Raw genomic sequence first — 12430 nt, forward strand, 5'->3', positions numbered from 1 at the left:
CAATGCGCAGGGTTGAAATCTGCTCGCTATGACAAACCAGTATTTTGAACATATGACTTGATAGGAATCTAAGACATGGACTTGTCCAGTCATTCAAGTGCTCGGAATACTTTTTGTCTTTGTCTTTGTGTGAGCTAATTGAGAAAGTTGTGATGGCCGAGTGGTTAATACGTGATTTGGCGCAATAAGATCAATATGTCGTGCCATCAAGTTTACCATTTTACACCAATGATGTCTGTTTCCAAATCCCCAATCCCTATAACTGTTCCAACAGCTGCAATGGCCGATTCTTTAGACGTTGGACCTGAATTTCACTGGGGTCTCCCCACCCATGTTCTTACCTTGCTCGAAGCGTATAGCCCACTTCTGCTTTCTCCTCATCACTTTCCTTAGATTCCTACTGCTGCGATGGCCAAGTGGTTTAAGCTTTGCAAATGAACTCCAGTGTTGTCTCCCTGTACAGTTTTTAGAACTGCTTGCATCGCATTGACAAACCAGTCTTTATTTGTAAAATAGCATTGGTGACTTGATATTGATGAAGTGCTTAATGCATAGACTTGTCCTTTGATTCAAGTGCTCAGAATATGTATTCCTTGAATAACAGTTCAAATAGGCTCTTCAGTAGACAGTCTCGTCTTTACAGAAGTAAAATTGACAGAATGAGATAAACGACTGGTAGTTAACATAACAAGCTGTGATGGCCGAGTGGTTAAGGCGTTGGACTTGAAATCCAATGGGGTCTCCCCGCGCAGGTTCGAACCCTGCTCACAGCGCTATGACAAACCATTTATTTTTTTACATATCCTTGGTGACTTGATATGGATAATGTGCTTAATGCATGGACTTGTCCTTTGATTCAAGTGCTCAGAATATATCTGCCTTGACAAACAGTTCAAATAGGCTCTTCAGTACAGATACTGTTGTTTGTGTTAGATTTGCGATGGAAAATCTGAGAGCCAAGTGGTTAAGTCTTCAGACTTGAAACCCAATTGCGTCTCCCTGCTCTTTTTAAAATCTTATTCTCAGTGAATAGTCCACTTGTACTTTCTCTGCACATAGTTTTTTGACTTGCACATTAAACTTCCAACCTTCACAGCTTTGGAAAGGACCGAGGTTACTAGATCAATATGTCGTGCCATCAAGTTGACAATTTTGCACCAACGATGTCTGTTTCCAAATCCCAATCCCTTTACTTGCATTCCAACAGCTGCAATGGCCGAGGTCTTTAGACGTTGGACCTGCATTTCAATGGGGTCTCCCCACCCATGTTCTTACCTTGCTCGAAGCGTATAGCCCACTTCTGCTTTCTCCTCATCACTTTCCTTAGATTCCTACTGCTGCGATGGCCAAGTGGTTTAAGCATTGGAATCAAAATCCAATATGTTCTCCCTGTACAGTTTTTACAGGGTGATGATAAAGTAGACCTTTAGTAATTGGATCTGTCTCCTCTGAATTTAAATTGTCCTTACTTTATGGGCTCGTCTAACGATTGAAGTGCTCAGAAAATAGCTTATTTGACTTGAAAAATATTTCAACTAGGCATTTGGATACTTTTGTCCTTGTGTGAGCTAACTCAGCAAGCTGTGATTGCAGACTGGTTAAATCGTTGACCTCGAAATCCATTGGGTTCGCCCAGTGCAGTTTTGAACAATCCAGTCTTTATTTGTTACTGATCATTGGGGACTTGATATGGATAATGCTTGGACATGTCCTTTGATTCAAGTGCTCAGAATTTATCTTCCATGACAAACATTTAAAGTAGGCTCTTCAATAGCGATAATATGGTCATTTTAGAGGTAAAATGGACAGAACGAGATAGCGGGCTGGTTAAGGCAGAGTAGCCAACAGGAGAAGCTGTGATGGCCGAGAGGTTAAGGCGTTGGATTCGAAATCCAATGGGGTCTCCCCGCGCAGGTTCGAACCCTGCTCACAGCGCTTTGACAAACAAGTCTTTATTTGCAACATGTCATTTGGGAGTTGATATGGATAGTGGACTTAATCCGTGGACTTGTCCTTTGATTCAGGTGCTCAGAATATATCTTCCAAGACAAAAATGAATAGGCTCTTCAGAACAGATCCTGTTGGTTGTGAGATAGTCGAGCTGTTAAGGACTGCAAGATAACAGAGTAAGTTTTGATGGCAGAGTGGACTTGAAATCCAATGCGCAGGGTTGAAATCTGCTCGCTATGACAAACCAGTATTTTGAACATATGACTTGATAGGAATCTAAGACATGGACTTGTCCAGTCATTCAAGTGCTCGGAATACTTTTTGTCTTTGTCTTTGTGTGAGCTAATTGAGAAAGTTGTGATGGCCGAGTGGTTAATACGTGATTTGGCGCAATAAGATCAATATGTCGTGCCATCAAGTTTACCATTTTACACCAATGATGTCTGTTTCCAAATCCCCAATCCCTATAACTGTTCCAACAGCTGCAATGGCCGATTCTTTAGACGTTGGACCTGAATTTCACTGGGGTCTCCCCACCCATGTTCTTACCTTGCTCGAAGCGTATAGCCCACTTCTGCTTTCTCCTCATCACTTTCCTTAGATTCCTACTGCTGCGATGGCCAAGTGGTTTAAGCTTTGCAAATGAACTCCAGTGTTGTCTCCCTGTACAGTTTTTAGAACTGCTTGCATCGCATTGACAAACCAGTCTTTATTTGTAAAATAGCATTGGTGACTTGATATTGATGAAGTGCTTAATGCATAGACTTGTCCTTTGATTCAAGTGCTCAGAATATGTATTCCTTGAATAACAGTTCAAATAGGCTCTTCAGTAGACAGTCTCGTCTTTACAGAAGTAAAATTGACAGAATGAGATAAACGACTGGTAGTTAACATAACAAGCTGTGATGGCCGAGTGGTTAAGGCGTTGGACTTGAAATCCAATGGGGTCTCCCCGCGCAGGTTCGAACCCTGCTCACAGCGCTATGACAAACCATTTATTTTTTTACATATCCTTGGTGACTTGATATGGATAATGTGCTTAATGCATGGACTTGTCCTTTGATTCAAGTGCTCAGAATATATCTGCCTTGACAAACAGTTCAAATAGGCTCTTCAGTACAGATACTGTTGTTTGTGTTAGATTTGCGATGGAAAATCTGAGAGCCAAGTGGTTAAGTCTTCAGACTTGAAACCCAATTGCGTCTCCCTGCTCTTTTTAAAATCTTATTCTCAGTGAATAGTCCACTTGTACTTTCTCTGCACATAGTTTTTTGACTTGCACATTAAACTTCCAACCTTCACAGCTTTGGAAAGGACCGAGGTTACTAGATCAATATGTCGTGCCATCAAGTTGACAATTTTGCACCAACGATGTCTGTTTCCAAATCCCAATCCCTTTACTTGCATTCCAACAGCTGCAATGGCTGAGGTCTTTAGACGTTGGACCTGCATTTCAATGGGGTCTCCCCACCCATGTTCTTACCTTGCTCGAAGCGTATAGCCCACTTCTGCTTTCTCCTCATCACTTTCCTTAGATTCCTACTGCTGCGATGGCCAAGTGGTTTAAGCATTGGAATCAAAATCCAATATGTTCTCCCTGTACAGTTTTTACAGGGTGATGATAAAGTAGACCTTTAGTAATTGGATCTGTCTCCTCTGAATTTAAATTGTCCTTACTTTATGGGCTCGTCTAACGATTGAAGTGCTCAGAAAATAGCTTATTTGACTTGAAAAATATTTCAACTAGGCATTTGGATACTTTTGTCCTTGTGTGAGCTAACTCAGCAAGCTGTGATTGCAGACTGGTTAAATCGTTGACCTCGAAATCCATTGGGTTCGCCCAGTGCAGTTTTGAACAATCCAGTCTTTATTTGTTACTGATCATTGGGGACTTGATATGGATAATGCTTGGACATGTCCTTTGATTCAAGTGCTCAGAATTTATCTTCCATGACAAACATTTAAAGTAGGCTCTTCAATAGCGATAATATGGTCATTTTAGAGGTAAAATGGACAGAACGAGATAGCGGGCTGGTTAAGGCAGAGTAGCCAACAGGAGAAGCTGTGATGGCCGAGAGGTTAAGGCGTTGGATTCGAAATCCAATGGGGTCTCCCCGCGCAGGTTCGAACCCTGCTCACAGCGCTTTGACAAACAAGTCTTTATTTGCAACATGTCATTTGGGAGTTGATATGGATAATGTCCTTAATCCGTGGACTTGTCCTTTGATTCAGGTGCTCAGAATATAACTTCCAAGACAAAAATGAATAGGCTCTTCAGAACAGATCCTGTTGGTTGTGAGATAGTCGAGCTGTTAAGGACTGCAAGATAACAGAGTAAGTTTTGATGGCAGAGTGGACTTGAAATCCAATGTTGTCTTCCTGCGCAGGGTTGAAATCTGCTCGCTATGACAAACCAGTATTTTGAACATATGACTTGATAGGAATCTAAGACATGGACTTGTCCAGTGATTCAAGTGCTCGGAATACTTTTTGTCTTTGTCTTTGTGTGAGCTAATTGAGAAAGTTGTGATGGCCGAGTGGTTAATACGTGATTTGGCGCAATAAGATCAATATGTCGTGCCATCAAGTTTACCATTTTACACCAATGATGTCTGTTTCCAAATCCCCAATCCCTATAACTGTTCCAACAGCTGCAATGGCCGATTCTTTAGACGTTGGACCTGAATTTCACTGGGGTCTCCCCACCCATGTTCTTACCTTGCTCGAAGCGTATAGCCCACTTCTGCTTTCTCCTCATCACTTTCCTTAGATTCCTACTGCTGCGATGGCCAAGTGGTTTAAGCTTTGCAAATGAACTCCAGTGTTGTCTCCCTGTACAGTTTTTAGAACTGCTTGCATCGCATTGACAAACCAGTCTTTATTTGTAAAATAGCATTGGTGACTTGATATTGATGAAGTGCTTAATGCATAGACTTGTCCTTTGATTCAAGTGCTCAGAATATGTATTCCTTGAATAACAGTTCAAATAGGCTCTTCAGTAGACAGTCTCGTCTTTACAGAAGTAAAATTGACAGAATGAGATAAACGACTGGTAGTTAACATAACAAGCTGTGATGGCCGAGTGGTTAAGGCGTTGGACTTGAAATCCAATGGGGTCTCCCCGTGCAGGTTCGAACCCTGCTCACAGCGCTATGACAAACCATTTATTTTTTTACATATCCTTGGTGACTTGATATGGATAATGTGCTTAATGCATGGACTTGTCCTTTGATTCAAGTGCTCAGAATATATCTGCCTTGACAAACAGTTCAAATAGGCTCTTCAGTACAGATACTGTTGTTTGTGTTAGATTTGCGATGGAAAATCTGAGAGCCAAGTGGTTAAGTCTTCAGACTTGAAACCCAATTGCGTCTCCCTGCTCTTTTTAAAATCTTATTCTCAGTGAATAGTCCACTTGTACTTTCTCTGCACATAGTTTTTTGACTTGCACATTAAACTTCCAACCTTCACAGCTTTGGAAAGGACCGAGGTTACTAGATCAATATGTCGTGCCATCAAGTTGACAATTTTGCACCAACGATGTCTGTTTCCAAATCCCAATCCCTTTACTTGCATTCCAACAGCTGCAATGGCCGAGGTCTTTAGACGTTGGACCTGCATTTCAATGGGGTCTCCCCACCCATGTTCTTACCTTGCTCGAAGCGTATAGCCCACTTCTGCTTTCTCCTCATCACTTTCCTTAGATTCCTACTGCTGCGATGGCCAAGTGGTTTAAGCATTGGAATCAAAATCCAATATGTTCTCCCTGTACAGTTTTTACAGGGTGATGATAAAGTAGACCTTTAGTAATTGGATCTGTCTCCTCTGAATTTAAATTGTCCTTACTTTATGGGCTCGTCTAACGATTGAAGTGCTCAGAAAATAGCTTATTTGACTTGAAAAATATTTCAACTAGGCATTTGGATACTTTTGTCCTTGTGTGAGCTAACTCAGCAAGCTGTGATTGCAGACTGGTTAAATCGTTGACCTCGAAATCCATTGGGTTCGCCCAGTGCAGTTTTGAACAATCCAGTCTTTATTTGTTACTGATCATTGGGGACTTGATATGGATAATGCTTGGACATGTCCTTTGATTCAAGTGCTCAGAATTTATCTTCCATGACAAACATTTAAAGTAGGCTCTTCAATAGCGATAATATGGTCATTTTAGAGGTAAAATGGACAGAACGAGATAGCGGGCTGGTTAAGGCAGAGTAGCCAACAGGAGAAGCTGTGATGGCCGAGAGGTTAAGGCGTTGGATTCGAAATCCAATGGGGTCTCCCCGCGCAGGTTCGAACCCTGCTCACAGCGCTTTGACAAACAAGTCTTTATTTGCAACATGTCATTTGGGAGTTGATATGGATAATGTCCTTAATCCGTGGACTTGTCCTTTGATTCAGGTGCTCAGAATATATCTTCCAAGACAAAAATGAATAGGCTCTTCAGAACAGATCCTGTTGGTTGTGAGATAGTCGAGCTGTTAAGGACTGCAAGATAACAGTTTTGATGGCAGAGTGGACTTGAAATCCAATGTTGTCTTCCTGTAGCAGGGTTGAAATCTGCTCGCTATGACAAACCAGTATTTTGAACATATGACTTGATAGGAATCTAAGACATGGACTTGTCCAGTCATTCAAGTGCTCGGAATACTTTTTGTCTTTGTCTTTGTGTGAGCTAATTGAGAAAGTTGTGATGGCCGAGTGGTTAATACGTGATTTGGCGCAATAAGATCAATATGTCGTGCCATCAAGTTTACCATTTTACACCAATGATGTCTGTTTCCAAATCCCCAATCCCTATAACTGTTCCAACAGCTGCAATGGCCGATTCTTTAGACGTTGGACCTGAATTTCACTGGGGTCTCCCCACCCATGTTCTTACCTTGCTCGAAGCGTATAGCCCACTTCTGCTTTCTCCTCATCACTTTCCTTAGATTCCTACTGCTGCGATGGCCAAGTGGTTTAAGCTTTGCAAATGAACTCCAGTGTTGTCTCCCTGTACAGTTTTTAGAACTGCTTGCATCGCATTGACAAACCAGTCTTTATTTGTAAAATAGCATTGGTGACTTGATATTGATGAAGTGCTTAATGCATAGACTTGTCCTTTGATTCAAGTGCTCAGAATATGTATTCCTTGAATAACAGTTCAAATAGGCTCCTCAGTAGACAGTCTCGTCTTTACAGAAGTAAAATTGACAGAATGAGATAAAGGCGTTGGACTTGAAATCCAATGGGGTCTCCCCGCGCAGGTTCGAACCCTGCTCACAGCGCTATGACAAACCATTTATTTTTTTACATATCCTTGGTGACTTGATATGGATAATGTGCTTAATGCATGGACTTGTCCTTTGATTCAAGTGCTCAGAATATGTCTGCCTTGACAAACAGTTCAAATAGGCTCTTCAGTACAGATACTGTTGTTTGTGTTAGATTTGCAATGGAAAATCTGAGAGCCAAGTGGTTAAGTCTTCAGACTTGAAACCCAATTGCGTCTCCCTGCTCTTTTTAAAATCTTATTCTCAGTGAATAGTCCACTTGTACTTTCTCTGCACATAGTTTTTTGACTTGCACATTAAACTTCCAACCTTCACAGCTTTGGAAAGGACCGAGGTTACTAGATCAATATGTCGTGCCATCAAGTTGACCATTTTGCACCAACGATGTCTGTTTCCAAATCCCAATCCCTTTACTTGCATTCCAACAGCTGCAATGGCCGAGGTCTTTAGACGTTGGACCTGCATTTCAATGGGGTCTCCCCACCCATGTTCTTACCTTGCTCGAAGCGTATAGCCCACTTCTGCTTTCTCCTCATCACTTTCCTTAGATTCCTACTGCTGCGATGGCCAAGTGGTTTAAGCATTGGAATCAAAATCCAATATGTTCTCCCTGTACAGTTTTTACAGGGTGATGATAAAGTAGACCTTTAGTAATTGGATCTGTCTCCTCTGAATTTAAATTGTCCTTACTTTATGGGCTCGTCTAACGATTGAAGTGCTCAGAAAATAGCTTATTTGACTTGAAAAATATTTCAACTAGGCATTTGGATACTTTTGTCCTTGTGTGAGCTAACTCAGCAAGCTGTGATTGCAGACTGGTTAAATCGTTGACCTCGAAATCCATTGGGTTCGCCCAGTGCAGTTTTGAACAATCCAGTCTTTATTTGTTACTGATCATTGGGGACTTGATATGGATAATGCTTGGACATGTCCTTTGATTCAAGTGCTCAGAATTTATCTTCCATGACAAACATTTAAAGTAGGCTCTTCAATAGCGATAATATGGTCATTTTAGAGGTAAAATGGACAGAACGAGATAGCGGGCTGGTTAAGGCAGAGTAGCCAACAGGAGAAGCTGTGATGGCCGAGAGGTTAAGGCGTTGGATTCGAAATCCAATGGGGTCTCCCCGCGCAGGTTCGAACCCTGCTCACAGCGCTTTGACAAACAAGTCTTTATTTGCAACATGTCATTTGGGAGTTGATATGGATAATGTCCTTAATCCGTGGACTTGTCCTTTGATTCAGGTGCTCAGAATATATCTTCCAAGACAAAAATGAATAGGCTCTTCAGAACAGATCCTGTTGGTTGTGAGATAGTCGAGCTGTTAAGGACTGCAAGATAACAGTTTTGATGGCAGAGTGGACTTGAAATCCAATGTTGTCTTCCTGTAGCAGGGTTGAAATCTGCTCGCTATGACAAACCAGTATTTTGAACATATGACTTGATAGGAATCTAAGACATGGACTTGTCCAGTCATTCAAGTGCTCGGAATACTTTTTGTCTTTGTCTTTGTGTGAGCTAATTGAGAAAGTTGTGATGGCCGAGTGGTTAATACGTGATTTGGCGCAATAAGATCAATATGTCGTGCCATCAAGTTTACCATTTTACACCAATGATGTCTGTTTCCAAATCCCCAATCCCTATAACTGTTCCAACAGCTGCAATGGCCGATTCTTTAGACGTTGGACCTGAATTTCACTGGGGTCTCCCCACCCATGTTCTTACCTTGCTCGAAGCGTATAGCCCACTTCTGCTTTCTCCTCATCACTTTCCTTAGATTCCTACTGCTGCGATGGCCAAGTGGTTTAAGCTTTGCAAATGAACTCCAGTGTTGTCTCCCTGTACAGTTTTTAGAACTGCTTGCATCGCATTGACAAACCAGTCTTTATTTGTAAAATAGCATTGGTGACTTGATATTGATGAAGTGCTTAATGCATAGACTTGTCCTTTGATTCAAGTGCTCAGAATATGTATTCCTTGAATAACAGTTCAAATAGGCTCCTCAGTAGACAGTCTCGTCTTTACAGAAGTAAAATTGACAGAATGAGATAAAGGCGTTGGACTTGAAATCCAATGGGGTCTCCCCGCGCAGGTTCGAACCCTGCTCACAGCGCTATGACAAACCATTTATTTTTTTACATATCCTTGGTGACTTGATATGGATAATGTGCTTAATGCATGGACTTGTCCTTTGATTCAAGTGCTCAGAATATGTCTGCCTTGACAAACAGTTCAAATAGGCTCTTCAGTACAGATACTGTTGTTTGTGTTAGATTTGCAATGGAAAATCTGAGAGCCAAGTGGTTAAGTCTTCAGACTTGAAACCCAATTGCGTCTCCCTGCTCTTTTTAAAATCTTATTCTCAGTGAATAGTCCACTTGTACTTTCTCTGCACATAGTTTTTTGACTTGCACATTAAACTTCCAACCTTCACAGCTTTGGAAAGGACCGAGGTTACTAGATCAATATGTCGTGCCATCAAGTTGACCATTTTGCACCAACGATGTCTGTTTCCAAATCCCAATCCCTTTACTTGCATTCCAACAGCTGCAATGGCCGAGGTCTTTAGACGTTGGACCTGCATTTCAATGGGGTCTCCCCACCCATGTTCTTACCTTGCTCGAAGCGTATAGCCCACTTCTGCTTTCTCCTCATCACTTTCCTTAGATTCCTACTGCTGCGATGGCCAAGTGGTTTAAGCATTGGAATCAAAATCCAATATGTTCTCCCTGTACAGTTTTTACAGGGTGATGATAAAGTAGACCTTTAGTAATTGGATCTGTCTCCTCTGAATTTAAATTGTCCTTACTTTATGGGCTCGTCTAACGATTGAAGTGCTCAGAAAATAGCTTATTTGACTTGAAAAATATTTCAACTAGGCATTTGGATACTTTTGTCCTTGTGTGAGCTAACTCAGCAAGCTGTGATTGCAGACTGGTTAAATCGTTGACCTCGAAATCCATTGGGTTCGCCCAGTGCAGTTTTGAACAATCCAGTCTTTATTTGTTACTGATCATTGGGGACTTGATATGGATAATGCTTGGACATGTCCTTTGATTCAAGTGCTCAGAATTTATCTTCCATGACAAACATTTAAAGTAGGCTCTTCAATAGCGATAATATGGTCATTTTAGAGGTAAAATGGACAGAACGAGATAGCGGGCTGGTTAAGGCAGAGTAGCCAACAGGAGAAGCTGTGATGGCCGAGAGGTTAAGGCGTTGGATTCGAAATCCAATGGGGTCTCCCCGCGCAGGTTCGAACCCTGCTCACAGCGCTTTGACAAACAAGTCTTTATTTGCAACATGTCATTTGGGAGTTGATATGGATAATGTCCTTAATCTGTGGACTTGTCCTTTGATTCAGGTGCTCAGAATATATCTTCCAAGACAAAAATGAATAGGCTTTTCAGAACAGATCCTGTTGGTTGTGAGATAGTCGGACTGCAAGATAACAGAGTAAGTTTTGATGGCAGAGTGGACTTGAAATCCAATGCGCAGGGTTGAAATCTGCTCGCTATGACAAACCAGTATTTTGAACATATGACTTGATAGGAATCTAAGACATGGACTTGTCCAGTGATTCAAGTGCTCGGAATACTTTTTGTCTTTGTCTTTGTGTGAGCTAATTGAGAAAGTTGTGATGGCCGAGTGGTTAATACGTGATTTGGCGCAATAAGATCAATATGTCGTGCCATCAAGTTTACCATTTTACACCAATGATGTCTGTTTCCAAATCCCCAATCCCTATAACTGTTCCAACAGCTGCAATGGCCGATTCTTTAGACGTTGGACCTGAATTTCACTGGGGTCTCCCCACCCATGTTCTTACCTTGCTCGAAGCGTATAGCCCACTTCTGCTTTCTCCTCATCACTTTCCTTAGATTCCTACTGCTGCGATGGCCAAGTGGTTTAAGCTTTGCAAATGAACTCCAGTGTTGTCTCCCTGTACAGTTTTTAGAACTGCTTGCATCGCATTGACAAACCAGTCTTTATTTGTAAAATAGCATTGGTGACTTGATATTGATGAAGTGCTTAATGCATAGACTTGTCCTTTGATTCAAGTGCTCAGAATATGTATTCCTTGAATAACAGTTCAAATAGGCTCTTCAGTAGACAGTCTCGTCTTTACAGAAGTAAAATTGACAGAATGAGATAAACGACTGGTAGTTAACATAACAAGCTGTGATGGCCGAGTGGTTAAGGCGTTGGACTTGAAATCCAATGGGGTCTCCCCGCGCAGGTTCGAACCCTGCTCACAGCGCTATGACAAACCATTTATTTTTTTACATATCCTTGGTGACTTGATATGGATAATGTGCTTAATGCATGGACTTGTCCTTTGATTCAAGTGCTCAGAATATATCTGCCTTGACAAACAGTTCAAATAGGCTCTTCAGTACAGATACTGTTGTTTGTGTTAGATTTGCGATGGAAAATCTGAGAGCCAAGTGGTTAAGTCTTCAGACTTGAAACCCAATTGCGTCTCCCTGCTCTTTTTAAAATCTTATTCTCAGTGAATAGTCCACTTGTACTTTCTCTGCACATAGTTTTTTGACTTGCACATTAAACTTCCAACCTTCACAGCTTTGGAAAGGACCGAGGTTACTAGATCAATATGTCGTGCCATCAAGTTGACAATTTTGCACCAACGATGTCTGTTTCCAAATCCCAATCCCTTTACTTGCATTCCAACAGCTGCAATGGCCGAGGTCTTTAGACGTTGGACCTGCATTTCAATGGGGTCTCCCCACCCATGTTCTTACCTTGCTCGAAGCGTATAGCCCACTTCTGCTTTCTCCTCATCACTTTCCTTAGATTCCTACTGCTGCGATGGCCAAGTGGTTTAAGCATTGGAATCAAAATCCAATATGTTCTCCCTGTACAGTTTTTACAGGGTGATGATAAAGTAGACCTTTAGTAATTGGATCTGTCTCCTCTGAATTTAAATTGTCCTTACTTTATGGGCTCGTCTAACGATTGAAGTGCTCAGAAAATAGCTTATTTGACTTGAAAAATATTTCAACTAGGCATTTGGATACTTTTGTCCTTGTGTGAGCTAACTCAGCAAGCTGTGATTGCAGACTGGTTAAATCGTTGACCTCGAAATCCATTGGGTTCGCCCAGTGCAGTTTTGAACAATCCAGTCTTTATTTGTTACTGATCATTGGGGACTTGATATGGATAATGCTTGGACATGTCCTTT

The 12430-nt window shown here is 41.5% G+C and overlaps 9 non-coding genes across 9 annotated transcripts; all 9 read left to right on the top strand.

The window, feature by feature from the left end:
* Positions 1-691: 691 nt before the first annotated feature.
* trnas-uga (transfer RNA serine (anticodon UGA)) lies at positions 692-773 on the top strand. Its single transcript has one exon. It is a non-coding gene; the product is annotated as a tRNA-Ser (tRNA).
* Positions 774-1853: 1080 nt separating this feature from the next.
* Positions 1854-1935, top strand: trnas-cga (transfer RNA serine (anticodon CGA)). Its single transcript has one exon. It is a non-coding gene; the product is annotated as a tRNA-Ser (tRNA).
* Positions 1936-2849: 914 nt separating this feature from the next.
* On the top strand, positions 2850-2931 carry trnas-uga (transfer RNA serine (anticodon UGA)). The gene has a single exon. It is a non-coding gene; the product is annotated as a tRNA-Ser (tRNA).
* A 1080-nt stretch (positions 2932-4011) lies between these two features.
* trnas-cga (transfer RNA serine (anticodon CGA)) lies at positions 4012-4093 on the top strand. Its single transcript has one exon. It is a non-coding gene; the product is annotated as a tRNA-Ser (tRNA).
* Positions 4094-5018: 925 nt separating this feature from the next.
* Positions 5019-5100, top strand: trnas-uga (transfer RNA serine (anticodon UGA)). The gene has a single exon. It is a non-coding gene; the product is annotated as a tRNA-Ser (tRNA).
* Positions 5101-6180: 1080 nt separating this feature from the next.
* trnas-cga (transfer RNA serine (anticodon CGA)) lies at positions 6181-6262 on the top strand. Its single transcript has one exon. It is a non-coding gene; the product is annotated as a tRNA-Ser (tRNA).
* Positions 6263-8300: 2038 nt separating this feature from the next.
* On the top strand, positions 8301-8382 carry trnas-cga (transfer RNA serine (anticodon CGA)). Its single transcript has one exon. It is a non-coding gene; the product is annotated as a tRNA-Ser (tRNA).
* A 2038-nt stretch (positions 8383-10420) lies between these two features.
* trnas-cga (transfer RNA serine (anticodon CGA)) lies at positions 10421-10502 on the top strand. The gene has a single exon. It is a non-coding gene; the product is annotated as a tRNA-Ser (tRNA).
* A 904-nt stretch (positions 10503-11406) lies between these two features.
* Positions 11407-11488, top strand: trnas-uga (transfer RNA serine (anticodon UGA)). The gene has a single exon. It is a non-coding gene; the product is annotated as a tRNA-Ser (tRNA).
* The last annotated feature ends 942 nt before the right edge of the window (positions 11489-12430 follow it).

The sequence above is a fragment of the Oncorhynchus mykiss genome, chromosome 28, assembly GCF_057628025.1.
Source record: "Oncorhynchus mykiss isolate SJ-2025 chromosome 28, ASM5762802v1, whole genome shotgun sequence".
Classification (NCBI taxonomy): domain Eukaryota; kingdom Metazoa; phylum Chordata; class Actinopteri; order Salmoniformes; family Salmonidae; genus Oncorhynchus; species Oncorhynchus mykiss.